This window comes from Podarcis vaucheri (assembly GCF_965113315.1).
Source record: "Podarcis vaucheri genome assembly, chromosome: 7".
In the NCBI taxonomy this organism is placed as follows: domain Eukaryota; kingdom Metazoa; phylum Chordata; class Lepidosauria; order Squamata; family Lacertidae; genus Podarcis; species Podarcis vaucheri.
The window spans coordinates 3,814,368-3,835,883 of record NC_138765.1 but is presented as its reverse complement, the minus strand read 5'-3'; the positions used below and the strand labels follow the sequence as shown (position 1 = coordinate 3,835,883).

Here is a 21,516-nt window from a genome sequence, read left to right as displayed (position 1 = left end):
ATTCTGCTGGGAGCCGCCCAGAGTGCCTAGGGAAACCCAGCCAAATGAGCGGGGTATATATTATAAAGTATTATTATTATTATTATTTATTTATTTATTTATTTTTATTATTATTATTATTACCACTACTACTACTATCACAGCCAGAGTAGTGGAGGGAGAGCCGAGCCATCAGGACTAGTAGCCATCGATAGCGCTCTCCCCCTCCATTAATTTCGCTGATCGTCTTTTACAGCTCTCAGGCTGGTGGCGCTCACCGCCTCCTTGACTCTGAGCTTTGTGAAGAAGGACTTCCTTTTATCCGTCTTGAATCTTCCAACATCCAACTTTATTGGATGTCCAAGAGTTCCATGGTTAGGAGAGAGGGAGAAATCCTTTCCTCTCTACGCTCTTTCTCTATCGCTTTCATCATGTGATAATTTTCCATCATGCCACCTCTTCCTCGCCTTTTCCTTAAACCAATAAAGTCTTAAATCATGGGCAGGCGAACTAAGGCCCGGGGGCCCCGGATCCGGCCCAATCGCCTTCTCAATCCAGCCTGTGGATGGTCCGGGAATCAGCGTGTTTTCACATGAGTAGAATGTGTGCTTTTATTTAAAATGCATCTCTGGGTTATTTGTGGGACATAGGAATTGGTCCATTTCCCTCCCCCAAAAAAATATAGTTTGGGCCCCCACATGGTCTGAGGGATAGTGGACCGGCGCCCTGCTGAAAAAGTTTGCTGACCCCTGTCCTAAATGCTGCAACCGTTCCCCCCTCAAGGAGTTACTCCACCCCCTTGATTATTTTGGCAGCCCTTTTCTGAACCTTTTTCCAACTATACAATATCCTTTCTTAGACAAGGTGACCAGAACTGAGCACAGTACTATACTCCAAACACGGTCACACCAGGGATTTGTATAATAGCATTATGATACTGATGGTTTAATTGTCCATTCCTTTCCTAATGATTCCTAGTATAGATTTGCCTTTTGCACGGCTGCCGCACACTACGTCAACATCCTCATTGAGCTATGAACTCAGTGTTAGAAACTCAGATATATAAGCGAGGTGCCAAATGGCTGCAGGGACTGCAACCAAGGTTACTGTCACCAAAAACGGAATGTCTGGTTGCCATTTGGGAGCGAGACAGCTCTGAAATCTTATTTTTCAAATGATATTCACTGTGATTGATTCTCAGTTACACATCTGGCTAGTTCAGATGACAGCTTTGAACCCTGAGAACTTAAAGAAGAAAAGTCTGTTGATCCAAGTAAAGTCCATATATACACAGTATATATGGTGGCTAACAGATCGAGGTTGAATCCTGACAAGACAGAAGCACTGTTTTGGGAGGACAGGGGGCAGGCGGGTGTGGAGGACTCCCTGGTCCTGTATGGGGCAACTGTGCCCCTGAAGGACCAGGTGCGCAGCCTGGGAGTCATTTTGGACTCACAGCTGTCCATGGAGGCGCAGGTCCATTCTGTGTCCAGGGCAGCTGTCTACCAGCTCCATCTGGTATGCAGGATGAGACCCTCCCTGCCCGCAGACTGTCTCGCCAGAGTGGTGCATGCTCTGCTTGGACTACTGCAATGTGCTCTATGTGGGTCTACCTTTGAAGGTGACCCGGAAACTACAACTAATCCAGAATGCGGAAGCTGGACTGGTGACTCAGAGCGGCTGCTGAGGCCACATAACACTGGTCCTGAGAGATCTGCATTGGCTCCCAGTACATTTCCAAGCACAATTCAAAGTGTTGGTGCTGACCTTTAAAGCCCTAAACGGCCTCAAGGGCCCAGTAGACCTGAAGGAGTATCTCCACCCCCATCGTTCAGCCTGGACACTGAGGTCCAGCTCTGAGGGCCTTCTGGCGGTTCCCTCCCTGCGAGAAGCCAAGTTACAGGGAACCAGGCAAAGGGCCTTCTTGGTGGTGGCGCCTGCCATCCATCCTCCAACCACTTCCAGACACTCACACAGGACCTTCACTGGTTCAGATTTGAAAGAGGTAGAGCAGGGTATCATCCGCATATTGATGGGACACCCAGCCCAAACCCCCTAGTGTTCTCTCCTAGCGGCTTCATATAGATATTAAAAAGCATGGGTGAGAGGACAGAACCCTGAGGTACCCCACAAGTGAGAGCCCAGGGGTCTGAACACTCATATCTGCTGGAAGCCAGTGGCTAGGGCAACCCACTCAGATGTTTGGGGTATAACAACAACAACAACAACAACAACAACAACAACAACAGAGGACGTCCCCAGTGGCGTAGCGTGGGTTCTCAGCACCCGGGGCAAGGCAAGTAATTTGCGCCCCCTAACCCGTGGATTTTAGCACTCGAGTCTCTTCCGCGCCCCCCCAGATGTTGAGCCAGGTGCGGCAGGCCCCCCCTGCACCCCCCACGCTACGGCACTGCTCCCACCACAAGTCTTCAGGACAGCCATCCAAAGGCTGGCGCGGGGAGAAGGTCTCTCTGCCCCACCGCCAGGCTTCGGAGCAGCCTTCCGAAGGCTGGCGGCGGGAGGAGGTCTCTCCGCCCCACCGCCAGCCTTCGGAGGAGGTCCGAGGACAGTGGGGTTCCTGCTTCCTCGAGGAGGGCCGGCCAAACGCGCCCCCCTAAATGTTGCGCCCGGTGCGGCCGGCACCCCTGGCACCCCCCACGCTACGCCACTGGACGTCCCCATTTCCATCGGAGAAACGTTGGAGTGTACGCTCTTGCTGCAATTGGCCTGCAGCTTAACTCCGGGAGCGACTGGAACCAGCGAAAGGGGCGGGAGGAGGCCGGGTTAAGAAAGCGGAAGATCTTTGCCTCCGCATTACAGCTTGCTTGAAACAAGGAACACGAAGTAGGGAATAATGACTGCAGAGTGGAGAGCCCTCATGCAAGGTAAATGCGCTGCTCAAGTAGCTTTCACGCACCCTCACACTGGCTTGTTTTAATATTTATTGGTGACGTCTCGACAAGGGCTTCAGGACGGGAGAGGCTCTCTTCTCCCCCTGCAGAAACCCATCACCTAAGAACCACTGTATTTCATTCCGGTGATTCAGGGACGTGCCTTGACTGTTTGCCAGCGACAAGATAAGAAGGTGTTTTGCTTTGTTTTGAGAAAATACATCCTTCTGGCTTATTAGTTGTTCCGCAAAGCCTTCCCAGGACTGAGCCAAGAGATCTGCGGCAGGTGCGAAGGAGAGAGCTTTGACAGCAGGCAACAAGTTCCGATCCTGACATGCTAGAGTTGGTTTATCCGGAGGGCTGTTTGATTTGCAAAAAAAGGAAAACGCCCACCAATCTCGGTGCTAGAAGGAGGACAGGCCTGGCTTTAATTTGTGCAAAGGCCTCTCTCTCTCTCTCTCTCTCTCTCTCTCTCTCTCTCGCACCTGGTGTACGAAGGACCCAGTGATAATATCAGAGGATGATGATAATAATAATAATAATAATAATAATAATAATAATAATAATTTATTATTTATACTCCGCCCATCTGGCTGGGTCCTCCCAGCCACTCTGGGCGGCTTCCAACAAAACACTAAGATACAATAACCTATTAAACATTAAAAGCTCCCCTAAACAGGACCGACTTTAGATGTCTTCTAAAAGTTTGGTAGTTATTTTTCTCTTTGACATCTGGTGGGATGGCGTTCCACAGGGTGGGCGCCACTACCGAGAAGGCCCTCTGCCTGGTTCCCTGTAACTTGGCTTCTCGCAGGGAGGGAACCGTCAGAAGGCCCTCAGAGCTGGACCTCAGTGTCCGGGCAGAATGATGGGGGTGGAGATGCTCTTTCAGATATACTGGACCGAGGCCATTTAGGGCTTTAAAGGTCAGCACCAACACTTTGAATTGTGCTCAGAAACGTACTGGAAGCCAGTGTAGGTCTTTCAAGACTGGTGTTTTGTGGTCTCGGCAGCCGCCCCCAGTCCCCAGTCTAGCTGCCGCATTCTGGATTAGTTGTAGTTTCCGGGTCACCTTCAAAGGTAGCCCCACGTAGAGCGCATTGCAGTAGTCCAAGCAGGAGATAACTAGAGCATGCACCACTCTGGCGAGACAGTCTGCGGGCAGGTAGGGTCTCATCCTGCGTGCCAGGTGAAGCTGGGAGACAGCTGCCCTGGACACAGAATTGACCTGCGCCTCCATGGAGAGCTGTGAGTACAGAATGACTCCCAGGCCGCGCACCTGGTCCTTCAGGGGCACAGTTGCCCCATTCAGGATGTAAATTCAGGGAGGCTTCCAAGGGTTTCTAGCCACAACGGCTACCCTCCGCCTACTCTCTTTGTTTATTTACCACATTTATATCCTGCTTTTTCTCCAGGGAGCAAAAGGCAGCGTACTTGGCTCTCCCGCCTCCTCATTTAATCTCCACAACAACCCTGCGAGGTCGGTTAAGGTGAGTGGCAGCGGCAGGCCAGAGGCCAATCAATCAATCAATCAATCAATTTGTATGCCGCCTTTCCAAAATTAAAACCATGCTCGAGGCGGCTTGCAACACACACCAAAACCACAAAGCAAAAGGAGTCACAAACGAAACATTAGAATCTCCACTTAAATTGAAAGATCCAAAATAAAGATACAAAAAATAAACAGTAGCAGCAACTCAAAAACCCCAAACAATACTGCAGTGCAGTGAGCTTCATGGCCAAGTGGTGATTTCATGGAATCATAGTCAGAAGGGGCACCTGGGGGTCATCTAGCCCAACCCCCTTGCAATGCAGGAATCTCAGTAGAAGCATCCATGACAGGTGACCATCCAGCCTCTGCTTAAAAACCTCCAATGAAGAAGAGTCCATAGCCCACTGAGGGAGACCGTTCCACTGTTGAACAGCCCTTAAAAGCCCTTTCCAAAACTCCCCCCACAAAAAACAAAAACCCCAGTTCATTCCCAAAGGCCTGTTGAAAGGCCCAGTAGTAGAAGGACAACAAAGAAGGAGGCAGTCTGGATGCTCTAGGGCCGGGCGTCCCAAACTGGGGTCCCCAGCTGCTTTTGGACTACAACTCCCATCATCCCTAGCTAGCAGGACCACCGGTCAGGGATGAGGGGAACTGTAGTCCAAGAAACAGCTGGAGACGAAAGTTTGGGAAAGCCTGCTCTAGGGAGCTCCAATGTTTTTTGGGAGGAGCCACAACCGAGAAGGCCCTCTCCAAGCATGCCTGTGAAGATGGCGGGCCCGAGAAAAGGGTCTTCCCTGAAGGTCTCAGAGCCCAGGGAAGGTTTGTATGAAGGAGCGTCTCCACCCCCATCGTTCTGCCCGGACACTGAGGTCCAGCGCTGAGGGCCTTCTGGCGGTTCCCTCCCTGCGAGAAGCCAAGTTACAGGGAACCAGGCACAGGGCCTTCTCGGTAGTGGCACCCACCCTGTGAAACGCCCTCCCATCAGATGTCAAAGAGAAGAAAAACTACCAGACTTTTAGAAGGCATCTGAAGGCAGCCCAGTTTAGGGAAGCTTTTAATGTTTAACAGACCACTGTATTTTAATACTTCGTTGGAAGCCGCCCAGAGTGGCTGGGGAAGCCCAGCCGGATGGGCGATGTATAAGGTAAAGGTAAAGGGACCCCTGACCATTAGGTCCAGTCGTGGCCGACTCTGGGGTTGCGGCGCTCATCTCGCTTTACTGGCCGAGGGAGCTGGCGTACAGCTTCCGGGTCATGTGGCCAGCAGGACTAAGCCGCTTCTGGCGAACCAGAGCAGTGCACAGAAACGCCGTTTACCTTCCCGCCGGAGTGGTACCTATTTCTCTACTTGCACTTTGACGTGCTTTCGGACTGCTAGGTTGGCAGGAGCAGTAGTAATAATAATAATAATAATAATAATAATAATAATAATAATAATTTATTATATGAGGGAATAGGCCCTTTCAGCTACCCTGGCCCTATAGAGACATCCTTCTTTGTCCCTGTGTTCAAAGGAGGTTGCTGGCTGAAGGCAAGGAAGTCCGATCCTCTCTTCTCCTCTTCACAACAACAACAACACACACACACCCCCCGACAGAGCTATGTAGCCACCATCCCTTCCACACCTGCCTCTGATGTGTGTTTGCAAGTCAGGAAAAAACCACATCTGAGCATTGGGTGGAGGCAGGGAAACCGGCCAACCCTACAACTGCTCTCATCTCTCCCCGCCAACGCTCCACAGCCCTCCTTCCTCCTATCCTCGCACCTGCTCCCCTCAACCTGCCTCCACCGTCCACAATCTCTGCATCTTTGCCCTCTCCCCCTCCAACCCAACGCATTTTGACAGAGGAGGCGGACCCCCGCCGAACAGACCAACTGTCCATTTTGCCCGCGCAGAACGCCAAACGCTTGCTGCATGCAAGCAAGACGTGCTGAAGATCTTCACCGGTATGGCAAATCTGGCTGGGAAGACCCAGGACAGGCAGAAGAGAGAGCCCTTCTTCAAACAGGGCAATGTTAAACAGCGGAACTCGCTGCCACAGGAGGCAGCGACAGCTGCCAATTTGCATGGTTTTGAAGAGGATTGGAGAGATTCGTGGAGGAGGAGGCGGGGATCGATGGCTACAGGCAAGATCGCTGTGCTTCTGAATTGCTAGTTGTTGGATTCTGCTTGCGGGCTCTCAACAGGCATCTGGCTAGCCATTGGCAGATCAGGATGCGGCCCAGATAGGCTGACACCCAGCTCTACCTCTCTTTCAAATCAGAACCAGTGAAGGCGGTGAAGGTCCTGTGTGAGTGCCTGGAGGCGGTTGGAGGATGGATGGCGGCTAACAGATTGAGGTTGAATCCTGACAAGACAGAAGTACTGTTTTTGGGGGACAGGAGGCGGGCGGGTGTGGAGGACTCCCTGGTCCTGAATGGGGTAACTGTGCCCCTGAAGGACCAGGTGCACAGCCTGGGAGTCATTCTGGACTCACAGCTGTCCATGGAGGCACAGGTCAGTTCTGTGTCCAGGGCAGCTGTCTACCAGCTCCATCTGGTACGCAGGATGAGACCCTCCCTGCCCGCAGACTGTCTCGCCGAAGTGGTGCATGCTCTGGTTATCTCTCGCTTGGACTACTGCAATGTACTCTATGTGGGGCTACCTTTGAAGGTGACCTGGAAACTACAACTAATCCAGAATGCGGCAGCTAGACTGGGGACTGGGAGCAGCTGCCGGGACCACATAACACCAGTCCTGGCTCCCAGTATGTTTCCGAGCACAATTCAAAGTGTTGGTGCTGACCTTGAAAGCCCTCAATGGCCTCAAAGGCCCAGTAGACCTGAAGGAGCATCTCCACCCCCATCGTTCAGCCCAGACACTGAGGTCCAGCTCTGAGGGCCTTCTGGCAGTTCCCTCACTGCAAGAAGTACAGTTGCAGGGAACCAGACAGAGGGCCTTTTCGGTGGTGGCGCCCTCCCTGTAGAACGCCCTCCCTTCAGAAGTGAAGGAACTAAGCAGCTATCTTCTTTTTAAAAGACAGCTCTGTTTAGGGCAGTTTTAAATATTTAATGCTGTATTGTTTTTAACACTCGATTGGGAGCCGCCCAGAGTGGCTGGGGAAACTCAGCCAGATGGGCGGGGTATAAATAATTTATTATTATTATTATTATTATTATTATTATTATTATTATTATTAATCCAACAGCTTCTTAAGCAGCAGCCACAACTTATTCTATGCCCACCTCCCAGATTTCCACCAGTACTGGTTATTACTGAGAAAGCCCCATAATTGCTTAGGTCCAAGCTATCTGAAAGACCCTATTCCCTCATACGAACCTCCCCCAAGTTCTGAGATCTTCGAGGGGGGGCCTTCTCTCAGTCCCTCAACCATCACACATGTGCTTGGTAGGGATGCAGGAGAGGGCCTTCTCAGTGGTGGCCCCAATCTTTGGAACTCCCTAAAGCAGCGTTTCCCAAACTTGGGTCTCCAGCTGTTTATTGGACTACAATGCCCACCATCCTTGACCTGCAAGCTAGGGATGGTGGGAGTTGTAGTCCAAAAGCAGCTGTGACATTTGGGTCACCCTGCCCTAGAACATTAAGATTGGTCCCTTCCTTGTTGTAGAACCATTCCTGGTCACAGGCCAGGAAGCCATCAAATCCAAGCCTTTCAGGTGGGGAGTGCTTGTGAAGGACTGGCATTTTCCTAGACTTATTATTATTATTATTATTATTATTATTATTATTATTAAAAAGCAGAGACATCACCTTGCTGACAAAGGTCTGTATAGTTCAAGCTATGGTTTTCCCAGTCGTGATGTATGGAAGTGAGAGCTGGACCATAAAGAAGGCTGATCGCCGGAGAACGGATGCTTTTGAATTCTGGTGCTGGAGGAGACTCTTGAGAGTCCCATGGACTGCAAGAAGATCAAACCTCTCGATTCTGAAGGAAATCAGCCCTGAGTGCTCACTGGAAGGACAGATCCTGAAGCTGAGGCTCCAAGACTTTGGCCACCTCAGAAGAAGAGACGACTCCCTGGAAAAGACCCTGATGTTGGGAAAGATGGAGGGCACAAGGAGAAGGGGACGACAGAGAATGAGATGGTGGGACAGTGTTCTCGAAGCTACCAGCATGAGTTTGACCAAACTGTGGGAGGCAGTGGAAGACAGGAGTGCCTGGTGTGCTCTGGTTCAGGGGGTCACCAACAGTCGGATGACTAAACGACTAAACAACAAGAGAAACACATGAATCGTGGGGATTTTTTTCAATCGGAACTGAGTTCCGGCACCTCTCCAGTGGGCGCCATTGCCATCCTAAGAGAACAAGGGAGGTGTTCATGGTGAGTTCTGGCCCCTCTTTTTCCAGAAAAATAGCAACTGCAAATCCTGAATCAAGCTGTTGGTCCATCTCAGGGGTCTGCAAACGTTTTCAGCAGGGGGCCGGTCCACTGTCCCTCAGACCTTGTGGGGGGCCGGACTATATTTTGAAGAAGAAAATATGAACAAATTCCTGTGCCCCACAAATAACCCCAAGATGCATTCTAAATAAAAGGACACATTCTACTCATGTGAAAACACACTGATTCCCAGACCGTCCGCAGGCCAGATTTAGAAGGCGATTGGGCCGGATCTGGCCCCCAGGCCATCGTCCATCTGATCTGGCAGTGGCTTTGAAAGATCTCGGACAGAGAACGTCTTTTCCTGCTCCTCGATTTTTTAAACTGGAAGCTGAATCTGGATGCAAACCAGGCACTCTGTGACCATGAGCTATTGGCCCTTCTCTTAATGACAAGATGAACGAGGCTCTCAGAAAGATGTTTCAAGTAGCGCTATCAATTTCTCCGTGTCACGTTGAGGATGAGCTCTCAAGTATGCTTTCGGCTGATGAGAATGGCCTGGCCAGTGTTTTGCACCAATGACACGTGGGTCCCAGAAAGTGTGACCCCTGCTGAGACCTGTGCCCCACCCCGTGGACAGACGGAAGGGACCCATGGCAGTTGTGCAAAGTTACTTGGCCGTGGTGTGACTGTGGAAAGAACCACATTGCTGCACCAAGACACCTTCCTGGATGCGACCATCCCCAGAGTTGGCTGCACCAACCACCGTGAACATGCAAAGCCTATAAGGTCGAGACAAACCATGTTCCCATCTCGCACCAGTGACCCCGCTATGACTTCTATGTTGCTCTCAAGGGCTTCAGGCAGGGGTCATCACCCACACCTTCCGCTGGACAGAAGGACCAGAGCTCAGATGTAGAGAATCTTCCTTGCAGGTTAAATTCCCAAAGGCATCTCCAGTTGAGACTCCCAACCTGAAATCCTAGAGAGCGGCTGCCTGCCAGTGTAGACAACACTGGGGAAGATGGGCCAATGGTCTAAGGCTGCTTCCGATTATTCTTATTCTTATTATCCCACCTATCTTGTCCCAGCTACACTGTAGTTTCCAAGTCACCTAAACAGGGCTGCCTTCAGATGTCTTCTAAAAGTCAGAAAGTTCTTTATTTCCTTGGCATCTGGTGGGAGGGTGTTCAACAGGGCAGGTGCCATCACAGCGAAGGCCCTCTGCCTGGTTCCCTGTAACTTGAAGGGAGGGAACCACCAGAAGGCCCTCGGAGCTGGACCTCAGTGTCTGGGCTGGGAGATGGGGGTGGAGATGCTCCTTCAGGTATACTGGGCCAAGGCTGTTTAGGGCTTTCAAGGTCAGCACCAACACTTTGAATTGTGCTCGGAAACGTCCTGGGAGCCAATGTAGGTCTTTCAGGACGGTGTTATGTGGTCTTGGTGGCCGCTCCCAGTCACCAGTCTGGCAGCCGCATTCTGGATTAGTTGCAGTTTCTGGGTCACCTTCAAAGGTAGCCCCACATGGAGCGCATTGCAGGAGTCCAAGCAGGAGATAACCAGAGCATGCACCACTTCTGGAGAGACAGTCTGCGGGCAGGGAGGGTCTCATACTGCGTGCCAGATGGACAGCTGCCCTGGACACAGAATTAACCTGCGCCTCCATGGACAGCTGTGAGTCCAGAATGACTCCCAGGCTGCGCACCTGGTCCTTCAGGGGCACAGTTGCCCCATTCAGGACCAGGGAGTCCCCCACACCTGCCCGCCACGTCCCCCAAGAACAGTCCTTCTGTCTTGTCAGGATTCAACCTCAATCCATTAGCTGCCATCCATCCTCCAACCGCCTCCAGACACTCACACAGGACATTTGCCGCCTTCACTGGCTCTGATTTAAATGAGAGGTTTCAATGTTCCTATGGAGATAGAGACGCAGTTGGTAATGCACTAGGGACCTTCTACATGCCAAGCAGGTGTTCTGCCATTTGGCTACCTCTCCATGGATCGTAAAGCAGTCCCCAAGAGATTTCCCCAGCAAAAGAGCCAAGGCATGCCCTAAGGAATGGTGCCCACTCCTCTAAATCTTTCCCTCCAGGATAGTAGCCAGCCAATCTGAACTTGGCCACAGGGAGGCAGGGTGGCGTAGTGGTTAGAGTGTCAGACCAGTACCTGGGAGAGCAGGGTCCCATTCCCAACTCCAACTCAGCCATGAAACGCACTGGATGTGACCTTCGGCCCGTCACTGCCTCTCAGCCTGACCACCTCACAGGACTGTTGAGAAGGTAAAATGGAGAGGGGGAGAAGTGTGTTTGCTACATTGAGCTCCTTGAATTCAAGGTGGGTTATAAATCTAACAATAAATAAACAGACAAACACCACAGCAGCATCCAAAGCCTGACACCTAAGTATTTTAGGCCGTTCCAATAAAATTATTTACTTGTTTAACAGGATTTCAATACAGCTTGTCAGAGAATAATTGGGTGTGCTCTTCCCACCTTGGATCAAATCTATGCTTCCAGGTGCCATACGAAAGCTGCACAGATAGCGCAGGACAGTGCGCACCCCAGAAATGATCTCTTTCAGCTGCTGCCTTCTGGGTTATAAAGACTAGGATTAGCCGCCTGAGAAACAGTTTCTACCCAAATGCGATTTTGGTTTTAAACGCAGTGTAAGGAGTCTCTGTGGGAGTATATTGTATTTATTTATGGGGTATCAGAGTTTTTAGGGGGCTAACCAGGTTGGGATAGCAGACTTGTTGGTTTTTGAATGTAGATTTTTCAATTTCGTTGTTCTGTATGGGAGAATGACAATAAAGATTATCGTATCAAATACACAAATACAAGATGGGTGACACCTGGCTTGAGAGCAGTACATGTGAAAAGGATCTAGGAGTCTTGGTTGACCACAAACGTGACATGAGCCAACAGTGTGATGCGGCAGCTAAAAAAGCCAATGCAATTCTGGGCTGCATCAGTAGGAGTATAGCATCTAGATCAAGGGAAGTAATAGTGCCACTGTATTCTGCTCTGGTCAGACCTCACCTGGAGTACTGTGTCCAGTTCTGGGCACCACAGTTCAAGAAGGACACTGACAAACTGGAACATGTCCAGAGGAGGGCAACCAAAATGGTCAAAGGCCTGGAAACGATGCCTTATGAGGAACGGCTAAGGGAGCTGGGCATGTTTAGCCTGGAGAAGAGGAGGTTAAGGGGTGATATGATAGCCATGTTCAAATATATAAAAGGATGTCACATAGAGGAGGGAGAAAGGTTGTTTTCTGCTGCTCCAGAGAAGCGGACACGGAGCAATGGATGCAAACTACAAGAAAGAAGATTCCACCTAAACATTAGGAAGAACTTCCTGACAGTAAGAGCTGTTTGACAGTGGAATTTGCTGCCTGGGAGTGTGGTGGAGTCTCCTACTTTGGAGGTCTTTAAGCAGAGGCTTGACAGCCATATGTCAGGAGGGCTCTGATGGTGTTTCCTGCTTGGCAGGGGGTTGGACTCGATGGCCCTTGTGGTCTCTTCCAACTCTAGGATTCTATGTATTGTATCGTATCGTATTGAACCTGGCTGGGCTGGCCTAAGCAAAAGAAAAAGGGGTTTTGTGGCAGGCATGAAAAGAAGCACAGCACATGTCTCTGCTCAACATCAATGGGCGGGGAGTTCCAAAGTGTAGATGCCACCACTGCAGATGAAATTTGCAGTCTCTGCAAGCATGGCACAAACATTATGGGGCATGTCAGGCCAACGGCAGTCCATCAGCCACACGCCTCATGATTCCTTTCGGCAACAAAGGGACATTTTATTGAAATTCTGGAATGGGTCACAGGGCGGGTCGGTTCATGCGGAGCCAAGCCACGGCATCGCACAAACGAGCAGACATGGAGCTGTGAGGATCAGAGCTGCTGTTCTCCTCCTCCCCTGGCCCTGCTGCTGCTGCTGCTGCTCCTGTGCCAGGGCGAAGATCTGGCTTGGCGCAACATCCCCTCTGAACCTCCTGGGCTCATGGCTTGTCTCCCAGTGTGACATGAGAGATACCTTCAAATATCTGAGGGGTTGCCACATGGAAGATGGAGCGAGCTTGTTTTTTGCTGCTTCAGAGGGTGGGACTCGAATCAAAGGAATCGAATGACCAGAATGGAAATTCTGACTCAACATCAGGAAGAACTTTCTAACAATAAGAACTGTTCAAACGTGGAATGGATGATGGCAGAAGGTGAAGAGCTCTCCACTGTAGGCTTTCTAAACGGGGTTTGGGTGGCCATATGTCAGTAAAGAAGGCTGATCGCCAAAGAATGGATGCTTTTGAATTGTGGTGCTGGAGGAGACTCTTGAGAGTCCCATGGACTGCAAGAAGATCAAACCTCTCCATTCTGAAGGAAATCAGCCCTGAGTGCTCCCTGGAAGGACAGATCCTGAAGCTGAGGCTCCAAGACTTTGGCCACCTCCTGAGAAGAGGAGACTCCCTGGAAAAGACCCTGATGTTGGGAAAGATGGAGGGTCCAAGGAGAAGGGGACGACAGAGGACGAGATGGTGGGATAGTGTTCTCAAAGCGACCAGCATGAGTCTGACCCAACTGCAGGAGGCAGTGGAAGACAGGAGTGCCTGGCGTGCTCTGGTCCAGGGGGCTACAAAGAGTCGGACATGACTAAATGACTAAACAACAACATGTCAGTGATCCTTTGCCTGGGATTCCTGCATTGCAGGAGGTTAGACTAGATTATGGTTACCAGATTTTTTTCAATGGATCCGGGGACATTTATTTTTATTTTTTATTTTTTGAAGCTGAGTAGCAACAGGGAGTCAGTAGTGGGGATGGTGAGGCAAAAGACCCTGGGCCCAAGCACACATGCGTATTGTATAAAGGTGCAAAGCCCTTCTTTCGCACCCTGTGAAACATAAATGCACAGAGTTTTTTTAAAAACTGGGCATCGGCCGCTCGCCCGCAACTCCCAAGCCTCCCTTGATAGTCAAAACAAAGGGGGAAGGGGGCAGGAGATCTGTACCACCAAACATCCCGAGTTCCCTATTGGCAGTGGCGCCGGCAGAGGTAGTTCACGGCCCGGAGCCAGCCTGGTAGTGCAGGCTACCATGGCACTTGCCATTTTTCCTCGCTGGAAGTCCCCATATGATGTGTTGCAGCGAGCAACTCCTGAAGCCAGCCAGAGCCAACTGCGCTACCAGGCTGGCTCTGGGCTGCTAAGTTTGCCATGTTTCCCGGGGACAGATTTGCAAATCTGGGGACATTCCAGGGACGGGATATGTGCGGGGACAGATTTGCAAATCCGGGGACTGTCCCCGGGAACCGCGGACGTCTGGTAACCCTAGACTAGATTCCTTTCCAATTCAACACGGAGCAAGAGAAACAGTGAGCCCAGATTCAGACGTAATGCTAAGCCAAACCATGGTTTAGTGCAGCAGCAGCAGCAGGAACAGGGTAGGAGCACTGCAGGAACTCACATGTTTTCCCGTTCCTGGTTTGGCTTGGCGTTACGTGCAAATTGGATGGATCGAGGAAAAAGCAGGCAGCAAACTTGCGGATGGCCTGGGATACGAACAGGTCAGAGGCTGCACACCTTTGAGTACCAGTTTCTGGAAACAGAATTGCCGAGGTGGAAGGGACCCAAAGGGTCATCGAGTCCAACCCCCTGCTGTGCTGGGATCACAGATAAAACAGGGAGGGTGACTGCCTGCAAGCCATGCCTCTGAAAGGGTGCTGGGACAGATGTGACTGTGGCCAGCAAGGCGGTTCTATGGTTTTCTGTGATTAGACACTGCCATGACCCACTACTGCTCAGTGGAGCTTCCACATTCAGAGGCAGTCTACCAGCTCTGGAGTCCAGGGAAGCACACAATAAGATTAGGGGCTGCTGAATGCCTGAACCTGCCTCCAACCGGCTATAACATCGGTCTGCCTAGCTCCATGCCGTCTGCCCAGCAGCGCCTCAACCAGGCACCCTCCCGATGTTTTGAACTACAACTCCCAATAGGGGCTGATGGGAACTGTAGTCTGAAACATCTGCAGGTCGCCAGAATGCCCCAAGGACTCCCTCCCATCACTTTGCTGCTACATTTTTTTAACAGGAGATGGCAGGATTTGAACGTGGGAACTTCCGCAGGAACAGTGAGTGCCTAGCCACTGAGCAACGCTGCCTCCCTCCCTCCCCTCCGGCTTCCCACTGGACCCTTTTGAAAACAGGGCACCTGGGCGGACTTTGCAGCGCTGTTTGCATAAGAGAAGCAGCTGTTTGCAAGGTTTCGTGTTTTGGTTTTTTTCCAGCGGCCCAAATCTAGGTGGAGAATCTAGGCTACGGCACATGGCAGCCTTCTCAAGAGGAAAAGAAAGGACATATGTCCAAAAGAGGAAGGCGAGTCCCGGCAGCACCATCTGCGGACGCCTGCCTTCTCCTCGCCCTGCGGTTAGGCGGGGGGGGGGAGCAGAATAGACGCCGCAGGCAATGAGGCCAGGATGAGGCCTCACCTGCAGCACGCAGTCCCCAAGTCCCAGTCCTGACACCTGCAAGCCTCCATCACTGCTCTGAACCTCTGCTTTCTAACCCACATTGGAAAGAGAGAGGCGGTGTAGTGTAAAATTGTAGAATTGTAGAGTTGGGACCCCGAGGGTCATCCAGTCCAACCCCCTGCAGTTAGAGTGTTGGACCAGGGTTCAAATCCCTACCTGGCCATGAAGTCCACTGGGCCACTTCTCTGCCACTCAACGCCACCTGCCCCGCAGGGCATAAAATGGTGAGGGAGAAAACCGCACGTGCAAAGGAATAAATACATAAGGCAACAGTTTTCAAAGACCTGACTGCCTCCTCCTTCCTCCTTCTTTTTCTGCCCCTCTCTCCCTCCTTGCAGGTGGGGTTTCTTGCTTGCTCGCCGAACGGATAACACAAACGGAATATGACATTTCACACCCGGGGATCAAACGCACACTCGCGCACACTGGCCTTGCGGGCGCACAGGAACTGTCATGCGGTCTTCTAAAGAAGACGCAGCCATGCACAGCGAAGCTCCCACTGGCTTCCGTGAGAGCGTAAGGAAAGCTTGTTGGATCAGGCCCATGGAAGCCAGTATGCCTTTGTGAAACAGGCAAGCAGGATACGACCACAAGAGCAGAACTCTCCCTATGGTTTCCAGGAACTGGCATTCGGAGGCAAAGGAGAGCATTGTGGCTATTAGCCCTTGGTAGCCTTCATAGAATCATAGGACTGTAGAGATGGGAGGGACCACAAGGGTCATCTAGTCGAACCCCCTGAAATGTGGGGATCTTTTTGCCCAACCCACTACCCTGAGATTAAGAGTCACATGCTCTACCGACTGAGCTATTAATAATAATAATAATCCTCATCTAAAGCCATCCAGGTTGGTGACCATCACCAGCTCCTGTGGCAGTGAGTTCCAAAGTCTAACTATGTGCTATCCATGCATGTATCCTCTATGACTCTGGCCAGTCTCTAGAGGGGAATCTAGCCCAATCAAAAGGGGATCTCACTTTCGTAAGGGCATAAGAGGAGCTTGCTAGATCAGACCAGTGGCCCATCTACGTTTCCAAGCACAATTCAAAGTGTTGGTGCTGACCTTGAAAGCTCTAAACGGCCTCGGTCCAGTATATCTGAAGGAGCATCTCCACCCCCCATCATTCAGCCCGGACACTGAGGTCCAGCTCCGAGGGCCTTCTGGCAGTTCCCTCACTGCAAGAAGCCAAGTTACAGGGAACCAGGCAGAGGGCCTTCTCGGTAGTGGCACCCGCCCTTCAGCTGTCAAGGAAATAAACAACTATCTGACTTTTAGAAGACATCTGAAGGCAGCCCTGTTTAGGGAAGCTTTTAATGTTTGATGTATTACGGTATTTTACTATTTTGTTGGAAGCCGCCCAGAGTGGCTGGGGAAGCCCAGCCAGATGGGCAGGGTATAAATAATAAATTTAATAATAATAATAATAATAATAATAATAATAATAATAATAATAATAATATCTACTCTAGCATTCTGTTCCCACAGTGGCCAGCCAGGTGCCTCAATGGCCAACCCTCAGGCAGGAAGCGAGAGCTCTCTCTTCATCCAGAATCATCACTGTCTAGTAGCCAACAACAGCCTCTCCTCCATGAACTTATCTTGTAGAGCCAACCAGGTTGGTGGTCCATGGGACTGAGTTCCATAGTTTATCGATGGCTCTTTAAAATCCTCCAGGCAAGGTGAGTCTACCCCGCTTCTGAGGTGGTCCTTTCCATCATCGAATGGCTCTTCCCGTCAGAAGGTTCTTCCGAATGTTGAGTCGGAATCTCCTTCGCTGTCGCTCGAGTCCAATCCGTCGCTTCGGGTCTTCCGCTCCAGGAACAGGAGAAAACAAGCTCGCTCCGTCCTCCATGGGACAGCGCTTCAGATATCTGGAGATGGTTTTCATGTCACCTATCAGTCCCCTCTTCTCCAGGCTAAACAGATGGTGGCATGGACCAGGACTAAGCTCAGCTGTGCCGTGCGATCGACATTTCCTGACTTTGGCACAGCCAGAGCCCCCGAGGAAGGCTGTGACTGCTATAGAAGCCCTACCTGTGCGCAGTCGTTGAGTTTGCCTGCACTCAGAGATGTCAGCAAACAAGTGTGGGAGTGACAGTCGACATGCACAAAATCCCTGCATATATTTGTTGCCAAGGACCAGGCCTGGAAGTGTGAAGTGCGCTTCCTTCCTGCTCATCGCTTGCAGGAGTGCGGACCTGTCTGAGCATCCACTAGCGCCCGACACGTCTGAGTACGCATCAAGGAGATTAGCCAGGTATCATTTATGCAGTCCCAACTCTCTCCATCCTCCCTCTCTGTGAAAATGAGCATTAAGAACACAAGAAAGGCCTGCGGTGCCAGGTAGGTGGCCTGTCTACTCCAGTGTCCTGCTCTCACAGGGGCCAAATGCCCCTAAGAACCTAGGAACGATGCCTTATGAGGAACGGCTAAGGGAGCTGGGCATGTTTAGCCTGGAGAAGAGGAGGTTAAGGGGTGATATGATAGCCATGTTCAAATATATAAAAGGATGTCACATAGAGGAGGGAGAAAGGTTGTTTTCTGCTGCTCCAGAGAAGCGGATGGATCCAAACTACAAGAAAGAAGATTCCACCTAAACATTAGGAAGAACTTCCTGACAGTAAGAGCTGTTTGACAGTGGAATTTGCTGCCAAGGAGTGTGGTGGAGTCTCCTCCTTTGGAGGTCTTTAAGCAGAGGCTTGACAACCATATGTCAGGAGTGCTCTGATGGTGTTTCCTGCTTGGCAGGGGGTTGGACTCGATGGCCCTTGTGGTCTCTTCCAACTCTAGGATTCTATGATTCTATGAATCAGATAGACTGCCTCTGAACCTGGAGGTTCCACAAGAAGATAACAAGACCCCGGGTGCTGGATAAAGAAAAATGGCCAATACAGTCAAGCCTCCTGCTCTCTCAGGAGCCAACCAAATGCCCCAATGGGAAACCCAGAATCTGGACCCAACCACAAGAACCTTCTGCCCTCCTCTAAGGTAAAGGTAAAGGGACCCCTGACCATTAGGTCCAGTCGTGACCGACTCTGGGGTGGCGGCGCTCATCTCGCTTTACTGGCCGAGGGAGCCGGTGTACAGCTTCCGGGTCATGTGGCCAGCAGAACTAAGCCGCTTCTGGCGAACCACAGCAGCACACAGAAACGCCATTTACCTTCCCACCAGAGTGGTACCTATTTATCTTCTTGCACTTTGACGTGCTTTCGAACTGCTAGGTTGGCAGGAGCAGGGACCGAGCAATGGGAGCTCACCCCGTCGCGGGGATTCGAACCGCCGACCTTCTGATCGGCAAGTCCTAGGCTCTGTGGTTTAACCCACAGCGCCACCCGCGTCGCCTGCCCTCCTGTAGTTGCCAGCAACTGGTACTCAGAAGCATTGCTGCCTGCAGAGCATAGCCATCACGACTAATAACCACCAAAGTTTCTTCCGGAGGTTATAAGAAACAAATATCATTATGCCCTAGATAAAACAAAATAATTGCCTCGGTTTCTTCCATCTGTCTGTCTGGCCGTTTCAACTGCATCTTATTCTGAAATTGTTTTGTGGGTCTTTGGACCACAATAAAGTATTGAAAACAGCCACCAATAGCCCTCTATCATACTGTAAGCTCTTTGGGACAGAGACCTGTCTGGGGAGGGTTGTTTATTGCTTCTGTAAGAACAGGGATGGGGACTCCAGCTCCTATAGCCCCAGTCAGGAGGGCCTATTGTCATGGATGATGGGTGTTGTAGTCTGATGGCATCCGAGGGGGTGGGCACAGGTTTTCCTTCCCTGCTGCATATGCTACATAAATAATGGCACTCCCCAGGCCTCTCTGGCACACTTGCTCCCAGGCCCCTTTCTAAATGCACGCGGGTGTGTCATAAAGCGTGCATATTTAATGTGTGTGTACTTAAGTGTGTGGGGCTGTTCTTGGCCGGGCGTCAAGTATCTGGAGGTGTCTGTTTCCCCCCCCCAGCTGGGCGTGGGAGAGGGGGGTCACGCTGCTTCCTCCTGCAACTTGGCGCGTGCATTGTGTGTGTGTGCGTATGTGTGCATTTGGCAGTGTGAATGACAGCGGGCGAATGAGCATTCCGTATGTCCAGGAGCTTTACAGAGGAGCGGCGAGGCGGTCAGGCGTTTGAGGCAAGCGAGCGAAGCTCCATTTGATGCGCTCTCAAAAGCCCAGCATCCATCCTTCATCCCCGTTCGCAAAAAAAAAAGAGAGAGAGAGAAGAGAAAACCATCATACATCAAGCTGGAGGGCAGGAGACAGACCAACTTGTGGAGAGGGAGAAGGAGGAAGGGAGGGAGGGAAACCCTGGAAAATAATTCTGCCTGCAGTCCAGTTGTGAAAGGTTCCTGGGGACATCCGGATCCCAAAATTGGGGCGAGAGTGGGGTGAGTTGTGCATCTCCGAGTGAGTATAAAACCACGCAGCAGAGACCCACCATTAATCTAATAATTCACCCTCAGGTGAGCACCATTAACCATCAAAACCTGGCTGCACAGAGGCTGGGAATTCTTTGGCAGGCGTTCCCACGGATCAGGTCCAAAAAAGAAAAGGCGGGGGGGGGGGGAATGGAGAAGAGCGGATCTGTTTCCCCTTCCTGGCATTGCTCAGATCCATCAAGAGTGAGCGAGATGGTTTCCAGTTCACGTGTATGTGTGTCTCCCCCATCAGAATGCAGCAGAGGGTGGCTTTGAAATTCAGTACCTTGGACAGCAAGGGAAGAGGAGAAGGGGATGCCAGGTGCCCTCGCTGGCAGGTGCCAAGGGAAAAGAATGGCCCCTCTGTTGCCTGGCAGAGCTTCCCCGCTTCCCAACCAGCTGCCACCCCCAGAGTCTGGCGGCAGAAGCAACGGCACGGCTCTAGGAGACAGAATCGGTTTTGCCAGCCCCAAGTGGCGGCGGGTTGGGCTGGGGGTGGAGGACGACGGAATCGCGCCAAAGAGACCGAACCGAGCCAGAGAGACAACTTGGGCATCTCAGCGCCCCCTAGATACAACAATGTGGCCCCCTCCAAAAAAAAAAGCCACACACACACACACTCAGAAATCTCCGATCTTTGGCACAAGGGCAAACAGCCCAGGTTGCCTGTTCCAGTTCCAAGCGCTGTGGTGCTAAGGGGAGAAAGGACAGCAGCCCGGTGCCCACCCGAGTGCCAGGGTCCCTGCCTGGCACACAGCAGGGTTCAGAAGCAAAGCAGCAGCAGCGACGCTTCAGAGGCTGGCTCCCGCTTGAGCCCAACGCCCCCATCTGTTCTCCTCGCCAGGACGAACAGCCCCCTCCCCAAAACTGCAAAAACACCTCTCCATTCCCAATCGTTTGCGGCAGAGGAGGAGGGAAATACAACCCCGTCTCGCCCCTAACGAAGCTAGCCCCTTCACCCAATAACCCGGGCGCGCGCCCCCCCCGCCCCCAATTTTCTGGCACCCCACCCAGCCCCTCCCCCAACAAGCATAACCTCTGGCACCAGACGAGCGAAGAGACATTACCATTCCACCCATCTCAAGGAATACCAGTCCCAGATATAACAACCCTCCCCACACACCCCCAACACACACACCTCCCCAGAATTTTTGGCAAAGCTTCCAGTTGCCAGCCTGGGCTTCATCACATCAACCCTCACCCAGCCCCTCCCCTCCAGCCTCCATCCATCCTTCCATCCATCTATTCACCATGCGCAAATGTCGCTCCGGCGGCCTTCTCCTTCCTCCTGCCCTCCCTCCCTGGAGGAAAAGACATGAGGGGGTTCCCTTACCTTTGGGGGTGCAGCGGGGTGTCACCCGACGGGAGGTGGGCTCATCCTTTCGGCTGGGCAGCGCGGCCGCGTCCAGAGGGGCTGCGCCGCCGCCCGCCCGCCCGCCCTGCGCCAAAGGGACTCCGCCTTGGGGGCGCCTTGGGGGCGCAGCCCTAGGGGGCTCCTCCGGGCCGACTCCTCGCAGGCTCCATCGGCGGAATCCACAAACAAAGGCGCGCCTGGCGGCGAGATCCGCAAAGGGAGGGTGGGGGTGGGGGGTTAACGGAGCGCTGTGGCCCCCGAAGGGCGTCTTAGCTGGGCTCCGCCATGGCTGCGGTGCGCCGGGGCGCAGAGGGGTGCGCGGGGCCCGGTGGCTTCTCCGGGCGATCCAGAGCCACAGAAGGGGCCGAGTCTCCCTCCTTCCTCGGCTCTTCCCAGCCCCGCAGAACCGGGGTTGGGCTGGGGAGGGAGGGAGGGGGAGAGGGAGGAGCGCGCGGTGGAAACGCCTCCCCGGAACCGGGCAGGAAAGGCCGGGGCGCAGCGCGGGAGCGGTGCCTCGGAGGGGAGGTGGGGGGGGCTTCCCCCC

The 21,516-nt window shown here is 52.1% G+C and overlaps 1 protein-coding gene across 1 annotated transcript in view; it reads right to left on the bottom strand.

The window, feature by feature from the left end:
• Positions 1-21,069, bottom strand: part of LRFN1 (leucine rich repeat and fibronectin type III domain containing 1) — a 147,273-nt gene extending 126,204 nt beyond the window's left edge. Inside the window, exon 1 of the mRNA XM_082231083.1 lies at positions 20,952-21,069. The gene's annotated coding sequence lies outside the window, so the exon portion shown is untranslated. The remainder of the gene's footprint in view (positions 1-20,951) is intronic.
• Positions 21,070-21,516: the final 447 nt, after the last annotated feature.